Below are 17,706 nucleotides of genomic sequence, written 5' to 3'. Positions count from 1 at the left end.
CAGTGCGTGTTCAATGAAGCATGACTGTGTACTGGCATTGTCAATGGTTCTAGACTTATTCAATATTTATTGTCACTGTAAGGATCTTATGTCATACGAAAGGCAATTTGGTAGTTATAAGACGACAGATCGATTCTAGCTGTTTTAATGAATCTGGTATTGAAAGGATACATATTTGTAAAGACACGGCCATACCTGGTCGTACAAAATCGAAGAATCGATTCCAGTTCAATGTCTTACAAATGTAGTCGTATGGGGTATCGTGATCGGGTATGGGGTCAACATGGAGTTGGTGAGTTTGGTTTTACAGCGCTTTGAGCAGTAGTCCTGCTAATGTCTTTGAGGTTTGCCACATTGATGAAACTATCGGGTCTGGTGCTGACAAACCTAGAAACATAGTCGGGTCGCCCGGGATTCGAACCCATGACCATCGTTTTGGGGGCATGTAAATCTGTACAGCGAATCGCAGGCCCTTACACGATTTTCCAGTCGTGTCCCAAAACTGGTTATGAGTTTGAGTGAGAGTGTTTTTTCGCCGGTTGTATTTATTTCCATCGATATCACGGTGGAGGATCAGATATGAGATTGTGCCCGTGTAGGGGAATCGAACACGGGCCTTGGACGACTCCACCACCCTTGGGCCACACATGACTGAGAGACTCAGTGAATATAGCTAGTTTACAGTAGTCCATATACGTGTTTCGTCGTTAAAAACACAACAGCTTTCGAAAAGATGTTTGTCATAAACTGACGTACAAAAGAAAGTACTCACCTGATGCTTTGGTAAAATGTTTCCTAAAAACAGCGTAATATTTAGAAAGTGTTTTGATTGTGACTCACTGGATTGTCTAGTCCAGACTCGATTATCTACAGACCACCACCATATAGCTGGAATATTGCTGAGTGCGGCGTTAAACAACAAACAAACCAACAATGACGAAACAATCGCTTTGTGTGACCTGGATTACGATCACCATTTCTTTTTCTGTGGACATACGCCTAATTAAATTACTAAGCTACCAATGCGTTATTAGTAAAAGCGAATTGTTGTGTGTGTCACTAAACATGTGTGTGGGGTGTGTGTGTGTGTGTGTGTGTGTGTGTGTGTGTGTGTGTGTGTGTGTGTGTGTGTGTGTGTGTGTGTGTGTGTGTGTGTGTGTGTGTGTGTGTGTGTGTGTGTCCTAGTGGTTACAGCGTTAGTTACATCACACAGAATACCCGGGTTCGATTCCCCGGAACACAGGAACAAAGTGTGAAGCCCATTTCTGGTGTCCCCCGCCGTGATTTTGCTGAAATATTGCTAAAGGCGGCGTAAACCAAACTCACTCACTTAAAACAGTAAAAGATGGTGTGTGTGGTTATACAAGAACTGTAATAGTGTATCTTTATGTATAATTTAGCTTAGCACCGGGTCATCATCCAATCGCTCTTTTTAATCAGAGATAAAGCGAAAGAAGCTGTGTACCGGATGAAACGATGTTGACAAAAGATACCTGTACATTGTCGTATTATTAAATAATGATGCAATATTACCTGACTTCGTTATGGGCGGTCTCAACAGCAAGATTTACATAACTCACATTTATTACAAACTAAAAGGAAACTGTATTAATACTCAATTGGACCTCATTTCACATATATATATATGTGTGTTTAAAAGCTGTCAATGATCTTATGTGAGCTACTCAAAACCGCGCCGAATCTGGTCTATTTTTGTCAAATTATCTCAAAGGATGTTGGTATAAAGTTTTAATAGCATGTATTCATGGAAAGCCATCACAGTACATATCTCTGAGAGTTTGTTATGGATGGTAAGATAGTATCTTCTTCCTCTGGTACACACGTATGTACACTGGACAAAAAGGGGATCATGACTTATATAGGGCGTATTTGCGAGCGAAAACTGAGTATAACATTTCTTAAAATATCCCCAATATGGCCGTGACTGTTTTTTGTTCAGTATTTTCACAATTGGCGTTGTATAATGCCATTACAATGCCAGAGCGACTAACGGGGTCGGATGAGCAGGTTCGCTGACTTTTAGAGTGCGACTAACGGGATCGGATGGTCAGACTCGTTGACTTTTAGAGTGCGACTAACGGGATCGGATGAGCAGATTCGCTGACTTTAGAGTGCGATTAACGGGATCGGATGGTCAGACTCGTTGACTTTTAGAGTGCGACTAACGGGATCGGATGAGCAGATTCGCTGTCTTTTAGAGTGCGACTAACGGGATCGAATGAGCAGACTCGTTGACTTTTACAGTGCGACTAACGGGATCGGATGGGCAGACTCGCTGACTTTTAGAGTGCGACTAACGGGATCGGATGGTCAGGCTCGCTGTCTTTTAGAGTGCGTCTAACGGGATCGGATGAGCAGATTCGATGACTTTAGAGTGCGACTAACGGGATCGGATGGTCAGACTCATTGACTTTTAGAGTGCGACTAACGGGATCGGATGAGCAGATTCGCTGTCTTTTAGAGTGCGACTAACGGGATCGAATGAGCAGACTCGTTGACTTTTAGAGTGCGACTAACGGGATCGGATGGGCAGACTCGCTGACTTTTAGAGTGCGACTAACGGGATCGGATGGTCAGGCTCCCTGTCTTTTAGAGCCCGACCAACGGGATCGGATGGTCAGCCTCGCTGACTTTAAAGCGCGACTAACGGGATCGGATAGAGTGCGACTAACGGGATCGGATGGTCCAGGCTCGCTGTCTTTTAACGGGATCGGATGGGCAGAGCCCGACCAACGGGATCGGATGGTCAGGCTCGCTGACTTTAAAGCGCGACTAACGGGATCGGATGGTCAGGCTCACTGTCTTTAAAGTGCGACTAACGGGATCGGATGGTCAGGCTCGCTGACTTTAAACGCGACTAACGGGATCGGATGAGCAGATTCGCTGTCTTTTAGAGTGCGACTAACGGGATCGAATGAGCAGACTCGTTGACTTTTAGAGTGCGACTAACGGGATCGGATGGGCAGACTCGCTGACTTTTAGAGTGCGACTAACGGGATCGGATGGTCAGGCTCGCTGTCTTTTAGAGTGCGACTAACGGGATCGGATGAGCAGATTCGATGACTTTAGAGCGCGACTAACGGGATCGGATGGTCAGGCTCGCTGACTTTAAAGCGCGACTAACGGGATCGGATGGTCAGGCTCGCTGTCTTTAAAGTGCGACTAACGGGATCGGATGGTCAGGCTCGCTGACTTTAAAGCGCGACTAACGGGATCGAATGGGCAGACTCGTTGACTTTGAGAGTGCGACTAACGGGATCGGATGGTCAGGCTCGCTGTCTTTTAGAGTGCGACTAACGGGATCGGATGGTCAGACTCGCTGTCTTTTAGAGTGCGACTAACGGGATCGGATGGTCAGCCTCGCTGACTTTAAAGCGCGACTAACGGGATCGGATGGTCAGGCTCGCTGACTTTAAAGCGCGACTAACGGGATCGGATGAGCAGATTCGCTGTCTTTTAGAGTGCGACTAACGGGATCGAATGAGCAGACTCGTTGACTTTTAGAGTGCGACTAACGGGATCGGATGGGCAGACTCGCTGACTTTTAGAATGCGACTAACGGGATCGGATGGTCAGGCTCGCTGTCTTTTAGAGTGCGACTAACGGGATCGGATGAGCAGATTCGATGACTTTAGAGTGCGACTAACGGGATCGGATGGTCAGGCTCGCTGACTTTAAAGCGCGACTAACGGGATCGGATGGTCAGGCTCGCTGACTTTAAAGCGCGACTAACGGGATCGGATGGTCAGATCTCGCTGTCTTTAAAGTGCGACTAACGGGATCGGATGGTCAGGCTCGCTTACTTTAAAGCGCGACTAACGGGATCGGATGGTCAGGCTCGCTGACTTTAAAGCGCGACTAACGGGATCGGATGGTCAGGCTCGCTGTCTTTAAAGTGCGACTAACGGGATCGGATGGTCAGGCTCGCTGACTTTAGAGCGCGACTAACGGGATCGGATGGTCAGGCTCGCTGTCTTTAAAGTGCGACTAACGGATCGGATGGTCAGGCTCGCTTACTTTAAAGCGCGACTAACGGGATCGGATGAGCAGATTCGATGACTTTAGAGCGCGACTAACGGGATCGGATGGTCAGGCTCGCTGTCTTTAAAGTGCGACTAACGGGATCGGATGGTCAGGCTCGCTGACTTTAAAGCGCGACTAACGGGATCGGATGGTCAGGCTCGCTGTCTTTAAAGCGCGACTAACGGGATCGGATGGTCAGGCTCGCTGACTTTAAAGCGCGACTAACGGGATCGGATGGTCAGGCTCGCTGACTTTAGAGTACGACTAACGGGATCGGATGGTCATTTTGAGACATTTAGATGCTCATGATATCAATCACTGGACCAGCAGATAACCACTGTATAGTCTGAACCAGCCTCGATATGACAGAACGCTGTCGTGCATCTGGAATGCTCGACTTTAAACAGTGTTCGAGGGATTCAGTGAATGAGTGAGTTTAGTTTCACGCCGCACTCAGCAATATTCCAGCTATATGGCGGCGGTCTGTAAATTATCGAGTCTGGACCAGACAATCCAGTGATCAACAGCATTATCATTGATCTACGCTATTGGGATACGATGAAATGTGTCAACGAAGTCAGCGAGCCTGACCACCCAATCCCGTTAGTCGCCTCACACGACAAGCATGGGTTACTGAAGATCAGTTCTGTGCTGTGATCTTCATCGGTCGTGAGGGATTCAAGAATTGGTTTATGAGAGTTCTCTTCTCACAGTACCAGCATTTGCATTTCATAACGGTATAATCCCACGTTATCACATATTCCAATAAAATACCAGCTACTTCCAGTGAAACCATGGTAGTCACAGAAAACTTGGACTTGACTTGGAGTAGTTTGAGGGTAATCACACCAAATTCCATCGTCTCTATCCATTTCTCCCTTTAACACACATGTATGTTGTCTTTATGAAAAACCAGCACTCCATGCAAATGCACATCTCACGTCAATTTTTAAGTGGAACAGGTTTTATGGACAGACAATTTCTTTATTGCAATCTATACAACCTCTTCATCATGACAACCCGTTAAGATCCGGGTTAGGAATGAACCTTCAGTAACCCATGCTTGTCGTAAGAGGCGACTAACGGGATCGGGTGGTCAGGCTCGCTGACTTGGTTGACACATGTCCTCGGTTCCCAATTGCGCAGATCGATGCTCATGCTGTTGATCACTGGATCGTCTGGTCCAGACTCGATTATTTACAGACCGCCGCCATTTAGCTGGAATATTGCTGAGTGCGGCGTAAAACTAAACTTACTCACTCACTCATTTCATCATAACAACTTCTAAATGCCACTGAGAGAAGTTCTACGTTAATTTTATGTTATTTATTCTTTTATGAAACAATATACACATGTATATACTCATGGAAACGAATAAGGGAACACATGCAAGTACAAGTTTTCCTTTATATATTTCCAGAATTTCACCCACAGTGCAATACACACCTTGTGAAGAAACCTGGAAAAGAATATAGGAACACTTGTACTTTCATGTGTTCCCTTATTTGTTTCCAAGAATATATTAAAATACATGAACATACACATACATACAATAGCTCCCAAAGGCGCCGTATTTCGCTACGCAGAGTTGCGTCCCTTGGGTTCCACATATACCTATGATCGGGGGGTTTGAATCTGGTTCCCCTCTTTTATGTTTCTATGGTTGTAAGCACCATACATATGCTGAGGGGTTTCACCCAAGTAGTAAACGTCTAAGCTATGCATCAAAAGGGCTTCCTCCCACTTACAACTGACACGAAATTGATTTATCTTGAATACTGTTCAGACCGTCGTCAAACCGAACTCACTCACTCATGACAATAACACCCGTGAAGGTCCGGGTTAGAATTGATCTTCAGTAACCCATGCTTGTCGTAAGAGGCGACTAACAGGATCGGGTGGTCAGGCACACTGACTTGGTTGACACATGTCATCGTATCCCAAGATTGATGCTCATGAATGCTGTTGATCACTGGATTGTCTGGTCCAGACACGAGTATTCACAGACCGCCGCCATATGGGTGGAATAGCGTAGATCGATGCTCATACTGTTGATCACTGAATTGTCTGGTCCAGACTCGATTATGTACAGACCACCGCCATATAGCTGGAATAGTGCTGAGTGCGGCGTAAAACAACAAACAAAACAAAACATGACAATATCAGTATACAAACAATGAATATGCCACTCACCGATATTAGCATCGCTTCATAACGTCAATTACACCAGTAACGTGTCACAAAGTGAAACCGACATGGTTGTCATCTTACCGAATACACAAGCTCAACACAGCTGTCACTACACCACGTGTCCACCACGGGCAATATACAACTGTTGACAGGTGCGAGGAAAACGTGCGATCTAATACGACAAAGTTGTGCATTCACATACCGTTCTCCGGCTGCCCCTTATCGTATTGAATTCTATATTGAGTATGATAACTGCAATATCCCCCATAAGATCAATCAGCAGGCTCTACAGATTATCTTGTATTACCGACGTCAATGCGTTGTGATATTGGGGTGTGTTCCGTTCACTAAGGAATGCCACTTGAAATGGTAAATGGAGCTGAAATTGACAAAGGTCACACGGGGGAGACAAATTACAGCGAGACTGAAGGGTAGGGTTTTCAGGAGGGTTATGAAGAGAGATGAATTGTGTGCAAATATGTATTATCTACTGTGTAAGGGTTGGGGAGGTGTGCCCGTTGATTGCTTGCGTTAAGGGGTGGCTGTGTGTCCTTACTAGTGTACGCAGGTATGTCACCGATCATGACGGCGGATCCGGACAGACCTATTCGTTAAAGGCGGGATCGTCTCTGTCAAAATGTTTCACAAAACGTTTCAGATAACGCACCCGTCAAAGTAATTTTGTTTTTTACAATGACGTCTTTCACAAGTTCTTTTTCGAAAGGAGAAATTTAGTAAAGGAGTTTGGAGATATTTTTGCACCCTGTTTGAAATTATTTATTAGAAACTACTTTGAAAAATATACACAATAATTGACGTAAAACACGAAGAAAATATGAGACACGACAGGATGACTAATTTGTGTTTCGTTTATGGCTCGCACAAACTTCTGTTGTCATAGATACAGAAATAGATGGTGCCTGGGGGCAGCGAGAACAGGAAACTTCTCTAAGTGTCATTTAGAAACTGGCATGTCCAAGAGAAATAAATCTGTCGTAAGTCTTTGTTTAGGTATGGGACTTACGATCACCTTCGCGTTGTCTGTCGTATGTCTGTGTTTAGGTATGGGACTTACGATCATCTTAGCGCGACGTTTATCGTACGTCTGTGTTTAGGTATGGGACTTACGATCACCTTACCGCTAAAGTTGTTCTGTACAACGGCACCCAGGAGGTTGGTATGTAGAGTGATACATTGCTGATATAATCTATAATATGTACAATCACAACAACTATCAGCAACGTGCACTTCAGCCTCCTTAATTGTATAAACTCAAGCATATTTCATGTATATATTCTCCTTGTGCATAATGTGGTGAATCGCTTGCTTCATAACGATGTTAGCATCTACACCGAAACGTCGCATCTGTTGCTATAAAGAAGATTTCAATTTCACACTTGTCGTGGACTTGTCTTGTTTTAGTTTACGTTGTCAATCATGTTTTAATATAACACTGCGACACGTGTGTACCAAAGCATTTTGGTATTAAATGTGTTCATACCATCGCCTCTATTAGCTCTTGCTGTACGTTGTATGGCAACAACTCGCTATGCTATGGAATCTTAGAAAGAACATCGTCGCGTTGTCGCCGTTATATAAACAAGTTAAAGTATCAAAATTAACCAAACGCAACATTTTGGCCATTTGTCGCATTGTAGCTAAGATTTAAAAGCGTTCAAATACACGACAAAGCGGTAATGCGACGATTTTCCTGGTGGGATTCCATACTTTCTGCAAGTGGGGTTTACCGTATGATTAGCTACAGGGGTGCCTCTCTGGTAATTTAATATTACCCGTAAATGTTATCCTGCCAATCCACAGTATTAGCACCACCTCCCACGTATATTTTCAATTAATGACCTGACGGGGTGGTGCAGGGCAGCATTGCATGAACAGCAGGCGACGAAGGTAAAACGAGGACGATACAAAAACAGAAAAGTGTGGCATAAGTAGTATTTGTCGTGATGTTAGTAATGATAAACAGAGGGATAAACAGTGAGAGAGTGAGTTTTACGCCGTTTTTAGCAATAATCCAGCACTGTATCATGACGGGGGATAAACAATAATTGTGACAGTACGTTTGCCAATAATACGCTAAATTTACAGTCTAACGTCACGCCGAAGACCCGGGTTCGATTCCCGACATGGGTACATTGTGGGAAGACCATTTCTGGTGTCCCCTGGGTTGATAATTCTAAAATATTGCTAAAGGCGGCGTAAAACTGTACTCACTCACAAACTCAATAAAGTGACGTAAAATCATGCTCACTCACTCAAAAACTCTTAGACATATTGAGCTGTTTACAGAAAGGCACTCTGTGCAGCACAAGATGCATTTTCCCCGAAACGTCTGCATAACAAAATTGAATACACTCAAAAACTGTTGAAATACTTATGCGTCAGGAGAGGTACATATTTTGAAATGAACACGGTTTGTATTGGTTTGTATAGCCTAGTGTCGGTGTATATAGACAAGTGTATATTGCCTAGCGGAGTGATATCTATTACAGGGGGATGTATGTTGTAAACACGGTTTGTATCTGCACAGCAGTGTATATTGACGGATTATTCAATGGTTTCTATTTCATTTTAGGCGTTTCATTGCTAGTGAGTGGGCTGTATTGCAGTCAAACAGCTGGAGATATACCAGGCCAGTGGTCGACGGTATAAACAACCACTCGCGTTATACCTTATATTACCCGCTCGACGTTTTATAAGTCGACTTTAAAGTTTCAGATAACATATACATGCATAAAGAGGTACCTGCAGTGTGGTTTAGTGTTGATTTCTCAGGAGACAAAGGTGTCGATTTATTTACGCGTACTGTCAGTGTGGTGTCAACACATTAGTGTGTTTTATGTTAATAAATCTGTTTCGACTTAATTGAATATCGCCAAGATAACGTGATCCATTTACAAATTTTTATCACTTCTTTGATTTTTACGCTCGCTATGTGATCGAAACAGATTAGTTTCTACCGATGACAATTTATATTTTTATGGAAAATCGATACATAACTTGTTGTTTAATGGCCATATTTACGCCTAGACGAAGCTATCGCGGGTATAATGCTTTTATGAATTAACATAATCAATTTCATGTCAGGTGGAACATTACATTAGTCGTATTAGCCATGCCGGGCAGAACGCTCGCTGCACAACTGATTTGATTATATCAGTACCATATATTTGGTTTAAAATATGTTTGAAACAATTTTAACAATTATAAACTTCATATACATTTCTTGTGAACAGAAATGAGTTGTTTATGTTTGAAGGATTTGTTTTGGTTTATTTGTTTCGGGTTTCTTTGGACGGATACCACAGCTCCAGTTAGATCACATATTTTACTGGCGCTTTGTTTACTTTCGTTTTCAAGACTTCTCATCCATGCCCTGTGACTGGGTTTAGGGGCTATCGTGGGCTATAAATGGGCCTATTCGCCCCAGCCTGTCATGGGTATAGAACTAAAATGTAATAGCTACGAGGAACAACTGAGGCCAAAAATGACATCTTTACGTAAAGCATGATACTATAGCGAGACCAGAATACAAATATTGGTGAAGAAAGGACTGAAACAGAACCTGCATGTACATAAAACCATGCTGAACTTACGCTGAGTATACTGGAGTTACCTACCTTGGGTAATATCGAAAAGTCGTGAGAATTGTGTGATTATTAATGAACGTGTAAATACATAGATGTACTACACTACAAGTAATTATCGTACGGTTTAATCACAAAATGACATAATAAGACATATCTAAAACATATCATTTTGTTAAAATGGTTTACTTCAGTTGCTAACGATCATCTCTAGCGCTGATCATTACACTATAAAGTAAACCACGTTTCTAACGAACACGCTTATAACGAACTAACGAATATAACGAACAGTTTGGGGCACATAAACGTATAGTATTTTAGAAGAAATGTGTATAACGAACTACGGATATAACGAACAGTTTTGGGCACAGGAAACGTATAGTATTTTGAGGAGAAATGTGTATAACGAACTAACGGTTATAACAGTTTGGGGCACAGGAAACGTATAGTATTTTGAGGAGAAATGTGTATAACGAACTACGGATATAACGAACAGTTTTGGGCACAGGAAACGTAAAGTATTTGAGGAGAAATGTGTATAACGAACTACGGTTATAACGAACAGTTTTGGGCACAGGAAACGTATAGTATTTTTAGGAGAAATGTGTATAACGAACTACGGATATAACGAACCGTTTTGGGCGCAGGAAACGTATGGTATTTTGGGAGAAATGTGTATAACGAACTACGGATATAACGAACAGTTTTGGGAACAGGAAACGTAAAGTATTTTAGGAGAAATGTGTATAACGAACTACGGTTATAACGAACTAAATTTCATGGTCCCTCTGAGTGGGTGAGTGAGTGAGTTCAGTTTTACTTTTAGCAATATTCCAGCAATATCACTGCGGAGGACACCAGAAATGGGCTTCACACATTGTACACATGTGGCGAATCGAGCCCGTGCCTTCGGCGTGACGAGCGAACGCTGTAACCACTCGGCTACCCCACCGCCCCCATGGTTCCTCTGACTTCGACATAACCGTAGTGTACTGAATACCTTACTATTGTGTTTGGATAAAGAACTGACCAAATAACAGTATGTACGTGTGACAACTTTCACTTGGAATGAACAAGAAGTCTTTCTTCCTGAGTCTTTCTTACCTCATGTCGATCCAAATTCCATTCACCAGTATCAGAATCCACACACAAGATGATGTTAGGTGGAGTTCAAGTCCCACAGCACACACTTGTATCACACGGTACACAGTAGAACATGTCTACAGAATGAAAGTCGACCTCACCTCGAACACTCTCGGCTATATCTTTCTCTTCAAGGCCGACAAACACCGTTTGTAGTGATACGGACACGTCGATAAAATCATTCATGCTCTCAATCTTTCAGTGAAAGGAAGTCGTAAGGTGTTCATTTTATTTCCCGGTCGTACATACAACAATGAGAAGTAATGCCCAATTCATGGGTAGATACAGGGGCGCTTTTAACCCACCGTGAATGAGCTGCACGCTTAATGTCGTCGGCCATTTTGTAGGTTGGTAGTTGACGGTTCACGAACAAACGATGTTACTATGTGACTTGGCAGGTCTCAGAACTATTTTGTAGTATTGTGTGTTAGCAATGGCGAAAACAGCCCGCCGCGGGTTCAATCAGATAAGTAGTAAACACATTCATCTCTCTTCAGTACACCGACCGTTCACGTTAAGTGTAGCATTATGTCCCGGTATGCCGTCGACGACCACGCCGACAGTTTATGATGTATGGCCTGTAGTCCATGCGGGTCTACAAGGTGAAAATATATTCTAAAGTAATGTTGAATTGTCGATAAATAAAGGATTACAAGATACACGCTTATGATTATGTTGTCTGTGACATACCAACATTGTCTCCATGTGCCACTGATATACGCCCACATGTCGCTTGTACGACTATATTCTTTTGTGAAAATTATGCCTTGAGTCCCTGTCCCTGCCCAGTAACGTTTTATTTTTAATATAATTAGTGAAGTATGTTTTATTTTATGAAATGTAAATATATATTACATCTAGAATCATTACTGTTTGATAGTGATTCATAATCGTGTGGACGTAATGTAGTCGATTGTACGATTCGGACAATGGATTCTGCTATTGACGAAGATTCTTCCAATTGAGAGAATTTAAGAGGATTCCAGCTTCTAGAGGAGTACACCGTTTCGGAGTTATATACTGACTCCTCCATCAGGTGAAAGAATTCTACAATGCAGAGAGCTTATAAATGTGCACGTGAGAACATACAAATGTAATGATCAAATAACGAAAGTCCAAACGTGACGAGGGAAGATTCTTATAGTAAAGAAGTTGATATTCGTAATTTCTCTCCCTCATGTATGTCACCTTCCAATGCCCGTCGAAGACATGATTTGTCGTATGATAGCGGAATACTTTTTGTAAGTTTTACTTATAATTGTCTACTTATAACTGCTTCTTACCTTTGAGTTGCTGTACTAGACGGAAGCAGAAACATTAAATTTTCATAGTATGTGTTAGTTGTTTGAATTTTTACAAATAATTCCGAAATTATTCTTCTTCACTACTCTTCACTATCATAGTAGACTTTAAGAACTTACCATTGCCTCGCCATCTTTCAAAGTAAATCAGTTTCTTGTTACATAATTGCATCTCATCTCGTAGACCTGTATTTATTGTACACAGAGAGAGAGAGAGAGAGAGAGAGAGAGAGAGAGAGAGAGAGAGAGAGAGAGAGAGAGAGAGAGAGAGAGAATATGATTTTATAATGAACAAAAATGTTTGTTTTTATAACAAATGTTGATACCGACTAACTGATTTTTAAAAGCTACCGCTTTATATTTTGCATATCTGTACGAGTGTCACTTCTGTGTTCTTTCGCAATGACACACATCCTTATAATTATTTACATGTAGTGACTTGTGCAGTTTATCGACTATAGGCAGGATTCCTTACTAAAAGCAAAAGAATAAATCTGTGAAAAATGAAAAGTATAGTTAACATTACTAAACCATTCTCTTACATAAACCAAAACTTATAACAACTGCACGTTAAGCCAAGCTACCAACTGGAAAATCTCACGATTCAGATTTGGTATGTACAATGTAGGCAAGAAAATAATCTATGAAATATATCCTTAAATGTTTGATTGGCATTTTAGAAGATGCTATTTGACGAACATATGTTCTACCTGATGATGGGGCCAGAACAAGCCCTGAAACGTTGTACCAAACATTAAAAAGAAGATGAAACACGGAAAATTCCTTATGTTCATATCTTTAAAGCTGATAATGACAATCACCATAACTCGTGGTACGAGGGGAGTTCATGTTGATACAGTCCACAACTGTGGTTCTAATATAGCGAAGCGAAATATTCACATTTGTTAAGTTACCTCTGTCAAAACCTATGAATGTATCTTAGAGACGGACAAACATTTTATATTGAAAACAAAACTGCCCTCAGCGACTGTCAGAAGAATACTCGGAAGTCCCCAATATTACAACTATGTCAAGGTGTATTTTCCTAACTAGATATATTTTATTTTAATGTCATATTTTACAAATATACACGCCGTTCAAGTCATGGCCTGTAGATATACGAACGCGCCCTATGCGATGAACGTGGTCACCGAGTTTGACCATTGGTTCCGTTATTGTAACCACGGACAACCAGTTACAGAGTGGTAGGGGCTTCTTCTAACACGGATCCCACAGGGATAGGAACAGCGCCCTGGTATGAATCATGAGAAACAACATCTGTTTACTTCAGGGATTGTACAGTAATTACGTACATATATGTTTAGTTAAATAAACATTTTACGTAAATAAATCAATAAAAATATTCATCATATTATGGCATTAAAATATTTGTGTTCATATTAAGTTGCTAAAGACTATTTTAAATGAGCAATACTATGCCAGATAATACATTACACGAATAAATCCAATTTATAACAACTTAAGAATAATTATTAGAGATGTTAGAAATGTATTCGAAATTCTTAGGTAATAAAATAACAGTTACACGGGACATCATAGTCCAAGAATCAGAGATTTCCGATAAATGAAAGGATAAGTAATAAGTTGTCTGCTTAATGTCGGTGTAAATGTGGGTTTTAAGAGTCGGTTTTGGACATTATACTCACCAAGTTATTGCTTAAAACCAGCAATTCAAACCACCGTTAATTCATATAACCCTTCTGAAGTGTCTAGCATTCATTTCCAAAATAACATCCTCTAGATATTAAGTAGCAAGTAATAGTCCACGGCAGATTTACGTTTTGGTCAAAGGGACATGTGTGGTTCGTGCTAACATATTTGAAATTAATTAATAATTTTATTGATAAATTATGAATTATAATTTATTGATAATTGTTAGCTAGAATGCGACAAAAAATAAAGGCATATTGATATTCTATTGTATCAAAAAGTGTGTTAACAATTCTGCAGTGAGATGTAATTTCGTATACTAGATATGATGAATATAACTGTAATGTCAGACATAATTACACAAGGAAATTAGTCGAGCTGGTAATATATACTTACACAAATATACTTGTTCAAAAGCAACCAACTGCTGTTGTATATATATCCTGGTCAAATATATATATATAAATATATCCTTAGTGTTGTCCTTGGCAACCCCAGACAGGCGAGAGAGTGAGACCGTTGAGACCACACATGCTTCGTATAAGAAACTTGTGGGGCCACTCGTGGTATTTCATTGAATGTACTCTCGTGAAACCTAACGTTCTCGTGAAATAGAAATATCTGACCAATGAAACGTTTCTATCTACTGTATCCAAGATGTATGCATTCAGTTATAGTTAATTATAAACCGCATGCGGGGCAAAAGAATTCACAAACTTGAAGACTATTCCAAAATATAGCAATTATAACCAAATGTCAAATTATCGTTTTCGTTTCATTTTTACCCCCTGTGGGTGAGTACTTTCTTTTGCTGCGCAGCTTAGTTTTATTTGAAACCTATTTAAAGAATAGATCATCCTAATATCTGCCTTTTATCTTTAACAAATAGCGGATAATTATGATAAATATTTCATTACCGAAAATACATACGTAATACAACTTATGTATGTTTTCTATATAATAACACTAACTCTACTTCGAATCAGCTGTATGCCCTGTTACAATCCTACATTGATAACATAAAATAAAATTTCAAATCAAAACAACTTTATGTTTAAGTATTTTCTCAAACAACAGTTTTCAGTAGTCTGAAACTATCAAATTCAATTCAAATTTAAATAATGCAGGTTTGATACATCGGGCCCTACACATCATACAGTCACTGATAACAGATTTTTCAAAAGCTATGAGGACATGTAATAAATGATTAATACTGTCAGTGAGACGTGAATGGACCAATGAAAATGTATATTTAATTCTAATTTATACTGGAAGTGTTGTTTCATGATTAATCCTAACGATAGCTGTAAAACAATTATCTTCCACTCTCAATTATATCACGAATTATTTTTCGACGGAGACATACGTACACCTTTTCGTTTTATTGAAGGTTTTCATTACCAATTTCTGTTCAGCAACCATTGCTACTAACGGGATAGGGGATTCTCTCTGTGACTGTCTGTATGTCTCTCTCTGTGAAGTGTACTGTGACGCCGCAAGTTAGTGCGCTTTGCTTTGCAAGGATCCGCTGACTCTAGGTCGAATCCGTTGTTTCCTAAAATCACTTCATCCCTCCGTGCCTTGTATAACTGAAGCGACGTCATGAACACATTCAAAACTCAAAGCGGAACACCTCGAATATGTAGAGAATTATTATAATCGTTCACGGCGTTACAAACAAGCGCTTAATTTTTTATCATAGTTGCCGTACGTTAAAACATGCATTCATTATAAATTAAAATGTGAATGAGTTAGTTTGGTTTTACGCCGCTTTTAGCAATATGCCAGCAATATCACGAAGGGGGACACCAGAAATGGGCTTCACGCATTGTATCATGTAGGGAATCGAGGCCTGTTCTTCGGCGTGACGAGCTAACGCTTTAACCACTAAGCTAAACAACCGCCCCGAATACTGGAATTGTAACATAAGATACACCGAAGGAGGATGTCAGCGTGTCAACTTAAAGTGGGAAGAAAATTCAAAGTGATGCAGATCTTCAACATTTGGCACTTCGGTGAACCCCACGCTCACGAATATGGCGCTGACAAACCTAGACACGTAATCGGGTCGAGGCGGGATTCGAACTCACGATCTTCGGTTTCTGGCGTGCCCAAGGGGAGCAACTCGGTACGGCGAATTGCCACACCTGAGGCAACTGGGTCACACGTTTCCTGCACGTGAAATACAACTGTTGTATCTATCATGTATTGCTCTTTACAATTCCCCCTGCAATCTTCAATCAGACAGGAAGTAGTTCGGCATAAAGCTATATTTGTATCTCATTATTTCGCTCGAGTGAGATATAGATTTCATATTTTCATACAAATGCAGATAAGTATTTCACCACCAAATAATGATAAAAAAGTAAATAATATCCGTGTTTATGCAGTTATGTGTTGGGTATCTTGTTTTAATGTGATGGTTGAAGGTGAAGGTTGTAATGTAGACACTGATTGCGATAGTGGAGACGTGGATTTAGAATGAAAAAAAACACAGAGTTTGTTAGCACTGAAAAACACATCGTTATTATGTGATAGTGGTTCGTGAACACATATATAGACTCTCCGTATTTTTTGCGTTTCACATCTCCCGACCTGAATTTCATTCCGACGTGAATAAAGTTTTCTTGTCGCTGTGGAAATGTATGCCTTGTGTCATGAAAGATAACCTCTTACCTTTTCACACTCATAAAAAAAACAGGTCAGTTTGATCTTTCTTCATCAAAATTTATGAAAATATTGTCTCCGAACCAAAGTGACCTGATCTAACTTCTTGGAGTGGCATTTTAGAAGTTGGGAAGTACAATATAGAAACACTTTATGCTTGACAACGGTACAAGAATCTGTAACGAAACGTCGCACTTACGAAATAAAAGAAATTGTTATCCACGAAGTTTATCGATCTGATCTTAATTAATTGATATTTCAAAGTGATCTAAATGTTAAAGTTTCTTGAAACAAGTTACACAATTACTGAAAAAAACTGTTTTTCTTTTTTTTTAATTTCTTTTTTCCGCCCTACCGCTCTCTTGCTGGTTGAGGTTGGAAAAAATAGGGTGGGGTGGCAGCAATTTTGTACATAAAATATGAAAATATTATACCATAAAAATTAAGGGAGAGAAGGGGGCGTCATTGATTTTGTACATGACTGGCGGAGGGGGAGGTCAATTACTATGTACACAAATTTTTAGGGTGGGTCATTCACATTGTACACGTTTCTCCATAAAACTCATCATCGCCCCACCTAGCCATAAATTATGAACGGTCCCTAAGAATGATCTTTGAAATAGTCGAAACTGTACAATGGATATCTCGTGACTGTGGAAAGGGTTTGGGCGTATAAGGTTAATTTACATTACACTTAATAACTTCGTATTTTGAGTGGTTATTGATTAAAATCAAAATAGAAATTGATCAAAGATAATAGAAAATAAATTATAAACAAAACCGTAATCCAACGAAGATAACGCTGTTGCCTCAAAACTGTTTTGGACGTATTGTATCTGCAAACACTACCAGATTAGATACATCTTGCACGATCACCACGTGGCCAACCTGAAGACCATATCACGTGATTACGTCAGTTCATGGTATCATGTCCAACATACAGCACATCTGTCAGTTTGCACGTGCATCATGCCAGTCTCCACGAACACATATGAAGAGTTCCACGTTCTTATTAACTTCTACTGCATTTACTGTGCATTTAAATCGCAAAATATGTAGGAATTATGTTCACGTGGTAAGAGCTC

This window comes from Haliotis rubra, unplaced genomic scaffold (assembly GCF_003918875.1).
Source record: "Haliotis rubra isolate DU_JTF1 unplaced genomic scaffold, ASM391887v1 Scf333, whole genome shotgun sequence".
NCBI classification, from domain to species: Eukaryota; Metazoa; Mollusca; class Gastropoda; order Lepetellida; family Haliotidae; genus Haliotis; species Haliotis rubra.
This window is presented reverse-complemented; position numbering follows the sequence as displayed.